The sequence below is a fragment of the Trachypithecus francoisi genome, unplaced genomic scaffold (genome assembly GCF_009764315.1).
Source record: "Trachypithecus francoisi isolate TF-2019V2 unplaced genomic scaffold, Tfra_2.0 Lachesis_group11, whole genome shotgun sequence".
Taxonomy (NCBI): Eukaryota; Metazoa; Chordata; class Mammalia; order Primates; family Cercopithecidae; genus Trachypithecus; species Trachypithecus francoisi.
The window spans coordinates 30,488,272-30,494,023 of NW_022681456.1; the positions used below are offsets into that span (position 1 = coordinate 30,488,272).

At 40.7% G+C, this 5,752-nt stretch overlaps 2 pseudogenes; both read left to right on the forward strand.

Moving 5' to 3' along the window:
- The first annotated feature begins 1,461 nt into the window (after positions 1 to 1,461).
- Positions 1,462 to 1,903, forward strand: LOC117090978 (annotated as a pseudogene).
- An 8-nt stretch (positions 1,904 to 1,911) lies between these two features.
- On the forward strand, positions 1,912 to 2,304 carry LOC117090825 (annotated as a pseudogene).
- Positions 2,305 to 5,752: the final 3,448 nt, after the last annotated feature.

Sequence of the window (5,752 nt, forward strand, 5' to 3'; positions counted from 1 at the left end):
AGAGAAGAATATAGCATAATTATTGTAAATTTTGTCTCTGAATTCAGACTCCTTGAGTTTAAGACTGATTTCTACCATTTTTTGCTGTGTATCCTGGGATAAGGTAATAAACCTCTCTGTGCTTCTTTTCCTCACTTATTAAATAAACAGAATAACCTATTTCCTTGAGTCGTTGTGAAGATTAAATGAAATAAATACAAGGAGCTGAGAAAAGTGTGTCTCTAGAGGATAATGTATGATCAGTAAAAGTTAGCCATGATTTCCTCACTTAGCCTGGGATATATTTGCACATTGATTAGGTCGTAACCCTGTGACTTTTATGAATTCACTGCTGGCTCACCCAGTCTTTGAGACGGCACTCTGCCCAAACACCCCTGTATTGTAGCTGCTTCCCTAACTCTTCTAAGCATAGACTCTTTAACTCAATGCTATGTAGTTATTCATTCAGCTACTACTATGTGCCCACCACCTACCAATCACTGTGCCAAGTTCCAGGCTAATGAAAGACACATCTTTTGCCCTCAAAAAACTTATAGGTAGGAAAGGTGAAACCTTTGCAAATAAAACAATAACAAGAATAACAACAATGATTACTTGTGATTAGAGGTAAAGACAGAAATAGACCTGAGGCTGGAGGATCATGGAGCAGCTTCTCATTCTATCTTATTTAGGATGGCCTTTGGCTCTCAAATTCAGAACTGCAACAATGCTTTATTATAAATGTTTGCCATTTGACCTGTAAGCTCCCCTTATCTGCAGTTTTGGGTTATGTAAAATTAAATAATGTCAAATTTCATTGATAGCGTACCATTGAAATCCTACATTTTCAACCAACTGAAAATGACAGATATAAGTTAAGATACACTATCAGAACATAATTTTGTCACTGTCATCTAAGTCAGGGGTAAGCAAACTTTTTCTGTAAAGGGTCAGATGGTAAATATTTTAGGCTTTGTGGGTCTTGCAGTTTGTCACAATTACTCGACTGTATCATTGTAGTGCAAAACCAAACATAGACAACCTATAAATCATGTGGCTGTGTTCCAGTAAAACTTTATTTATAAAAATAGGCAGCAGATCTACAAATCTTAGTTTAGAGACCACCTCCCCATCCAAGTGCCCATTTTCATTTGACACTTTCTTTACTCAAACATTCAAGACAAAATGATCCCACACCTTCAAAGATATAACAATCTCACTGTCTTATTTGCATTTTTCATTTACTCATGAAGTGCTTGCTTATATGCGATCTATAAGATGCATTGTCAAAAAAACGGTATTTATATCTTTATTTTTAATGGTAAAATTTTATGTAATGCATATGGCTGTTTTCTACAGTGACCAGAAAAGCTGCAGAAGGAAAACCCTAAAGATTGTATAAGAATTCATTATTTTTAGAAACTTAAATGAGAAAGCCAGAGAGATCACTTACACTAACAGACACAGTGGTTAAGAATGTGAACTTGCTCTCTCTCCTCCTGCCGCCCAAGATGCCGAAAGGAAAGAAGGCCAAGGCAAAGAAGGTGGCTCCGGCCCCTGCTGTCGTGAAAAAGCAGGAGACCAAGAAAGTGGTGAATCCCCTGTTTGAGAAAAGACCTAAGAATTTTGGCATTGGACAGGACATCCAGCCCAAAAGAGACCTCACCCGCTTTGTGAAATGGCCCCGCTCTATCAGGTTGCAGCAGCAGAGAGCCATCCTCTATAAGCGGCTGAAAGTGCCTCCTGCCATTAACCAGTTCACCCAGGCCCTGGACTGCCAAACAGCTACTCAGCTGCTTAAGCTGGTCCACAAGTACAGGCCAGAGACGAAGCAAGAGAGAAGCAGAGGCTGTTGGCCGGGGCCAAGAAGAAAGCTGCTGGCAAAGGGGACGTCCCCACTAAGACACCACCTGTCCTTTGAGCAGGAGTTAGAAAGCTCAGCTGGTAGTGATTGCACACGATGGGATCCCATCGAGCTGGTTGTCTTCTTGCTTGCCCTGTGTCGTAAAATGGGGGTTCCTTACTGCATTATCAAGGGGAAGGCAAGACTGGGATGTCTAGTCCACAGGAAGACCTGCACCACTGCGGCCTTTACACAAGTGAACTCGGAAGACGAAGGCGCTTTGGCTAAGCTGGTGGAAGCTATCAGGACCAATTACAACAACAGATACGATGAGATCCGCTGTCACTGGGGCAGCAATGTCCTGGGTCCCAAGTCTGTGGCTCGTATCGCCAAGCTCGAAAAGGCAAAGGCTAAAGAACTTGCCACTAAACTGGGTTAAATGTACACTGTCGAGTTTTTGATACATAAAAATAATTAAAATACAAATTTTCTGTAAAAAAAAAAAAAAAGAATGTGAGCTCTTGCTGTACTACACAGGTTCAAGTCCTGGCTCCACCATTTACTAGCGTGTGACTTTGGATTGTTCTTAAACATTTATTGCCTCAATTATTCCTCTATAAAATGGGGCTATTAATAGTTCTTCATGAGGTTATGGTGAAGATTAAATCAGATGACCAGTGTAATATTAATAGAACAGGGTACCCAATAAGCACTTAACAAATGTAGCTATTGTTTTTGTTCTTTTCACTTTTGCTTGTGGAAGGCAACCTTGCCTTGTGCTTGCCTTATTTTTTCTGCCAGGAAATGTGCTCTGAAGATCAAGAGGTCCTTCTCAGCAGGCTACAATCTGATCAGCTGCAGCATAGATGTGTTGGACTCACCCCAAAGAGTCAAGATGGTCTTCAATGAAATGAGAGCAAATTTGGAATAACTCTGCTTTGACCTTGAGAAAGTTTCCTAAGCTTCAGCTACATATCTTGGGGTAGCTTTTATCTACCCTGGGATTTTTCCAAGACTGTTATATGAATCATGAGAAGGTTTCTTAGGCTGTCCTCACCATGTTTAAAAGCAAGAGTATTTGCTGGCTATTCCTACACAATTATTTTTTCCTTTGCTGATTCCACTTTGTTTCTATTCTCATTGTCATCTCTACTGAGACATGTTTTGTGGTTGGAGCCAAAGTCTCTCATATATATGCATTTGGTAAAGGCCCAGAAGTCCTCTATTTTCGACCTTCTCCAATTTTTCAGCAATCACTATGCCTTGTAGACTTGTGCCAGCTTAGAATACTATGTAGAGTCAGTCTTGGACAGTTTTGTCCCACAGGCTATCAAAGGGCACTCCAGATTTGCTGGATGGATGGACTTTTAATTAAGCTGTATGTACCAAGGTGTCTGAAAACTTTGAAGCAAGAGAAAATTATGTGTAAATTATCTAACTTCGTGTCTGGCATGTTCTAGGACAACACTGTTGAATAGAACTTTATGTAATAATGGAAATATTGTATATTTGTGCTACCCACTACGGTAGCCACAGCCCCATGTGACTCTTGAGCACTTGAAATGTAGCTCTTGCAAGGAAGGAACTAAAGAATTAATGTAATCTCTTTTAATTTATTGGCCACAGTGCAGTTATAGGACAGGTTGCATGTGTTCTATAATTCTTGCAAGTCTTGTCAAAGCAAGTAGTACAGGTTGAGTATCCCTTATCTGAAATGTTGAGACTAAAGATCGTTCAGACTTCCATTTTTTTCCAGATTTTGGAATATTTGCATATACATAATGAGATATCTTGGGATGGGATCCAACTCTAAACACAAAATTCATTTATGTTTCACATAGACCTTATACAACTATCCTGCAGGTAATTTATACAGTATTTCTTAATAATTTTGTACATGAACTGAAGTTTGTTTTAGTACTTATGCATGGAATTTTCCACTTGTGGTGAAATGTTTGTGCTCTAAAAGTTTCATATTTTGGAGCATTTCAGATTTTGGATTTTGGGGTTAGGGATATTCAACCTATATACACTTAACTGCTTTATAGAAAAAGGACAAAAATCTCAGAAAAGTGAAGAAATTTTCAAAGGTTCACTGAACTAGCAAGTTGCACTTGGTCAGGAAGGGATTTACACACTTCTGTCTCTGAAGCCACACCAAGGGGGTTTTCTTCCACATCACACTACATAGCACTGTGCTGTAGCATTATATTACTATAATTCTTTTGAAATTACCATAACGTCAACTAAATGTTGTTATATGCTGGTAGAATTACTCTAACCTATTGTCTCCAGAGAATGAACTGGACAAATTGACTTGTGCCTAGGGAGAGAATCTGCAACTGCCTATGGAAAACCTGGTATTCCTTCCCCCTTGAAGACACTTCAGAGTAGGTTGTACCTCTCCCTTTCCTTACTACTGTGACAATGGACTATGATCTCAAAAGAACAGTCAGATAGCACAGCAAGCTGGTAGTTTGGGGACAGCAGTGCACTTCTTTTGCAAACTTATACCAAATTGATTTCCCAACACATGTTTATAGATGTGCTCTCCTGAGCTCCACACACAGAGAACCATTTCCCTTTTGAGCAGCTTGTCTGGTTACATCTTGTAGTAATTTATCTGTGTGCTCTCTGCCAACTAGTTTGTAGGGAAAACATGTTTGATGCGTAACAATAGATCGTTTGGGGATAAATCAAACTCTTAATGAAGTCCTGCTTCTCTTCAGCCAGGCGTTTCACTCTGAAGAGTCTCTCTGAGGTGCTAGTGAATTGAGGAAAGGGAACGTGGGTGCCCCAGTCTGCGAGACAAGTAGACGCATGGAAAGCTGGGTTTCTCCAAGACAAGACTAAAGACACAGCATCCCTGGGGTCCCTTCTCATGGAGTCCAACTAAAACCACTGAAGTTGGATTGGAGACTAGAGCCTGGAGACAGTTCAGATTAGACCTATGTTTGGAAGAAATGAGAGATCTATTTTGCCCAAAGCCTCACACTTTCCTTGGAGGGGAGCCATGACCGCCCACACACCCTTGTCTTTCCCAGTTCCTGTAGGGAAAAGGAAAGTTACAAGGAGATAGAAAGTAAAAAGAAAAGAGGGAACGGAGGGGGAAGAAACAAGAATGAGCTGAAAAGAAAAGCTGAAGGAAAGAGAAATGAAGTGGGAAGTGAGCAAGAAGGAAGGGAGAAAGAAAGAAGAAATACATCAGAAGTTTCAGTTTACAACCCTGTGTATCATAAACATTGTTACTAAAAAATTCTGACTGAGTTCCTGCCATGTGCCAGACCCCATTGCCAGACAGGATGCTAGGTGTTTTCAACCACTGCTAAGGACTAAGTGAGACCTCAAGAGCTTGAGATAACAGTAGTTCAATTCCTGCAAAGCCCTTACCTGGAGAATCTACACCACATAGATGCCACCAAGAAAGTATACAATCTGTCTTATAACCATTTTACTCTGGATATCCAGAAGTGGAGGGATCAGAGACTGAACAGTGGAGAGAAAGGGCACCACTGAGCATGAGCTGATATAAAGTGTATAATCATATCGGCCTGTCCTCGTTTGAGGACATGCATCACCCATAGATATGCTTAAATGCCAAGTAAAACATATCTTGTGCTTTGAGTCTGAACTCATGAACTCCCACCCGGAGCCTTTGCAGGGACTGGTATATGCTTTTCCCTGAGTTGGGGGTGCATTTAAAGCTAAATTCTGTGATTGTTTTCTAAGGAGAAAAATGAGCTGTGCTGGTGCTTTTCTTTAGTGAATGAGGAACTCTTTCATCAAGTAAACCCTTTTCCCCAGTCTTCTCTGGCTCCCACTGCCTCCAGGATCAAGTCCAAACCCTTTGTCCTGCAATCCAAGGTCTTCTACAGGCCGGCTCCAGACAGCCTTATCAACAGTGTTTTTCCAGCCCTCTCCACTGTGAAT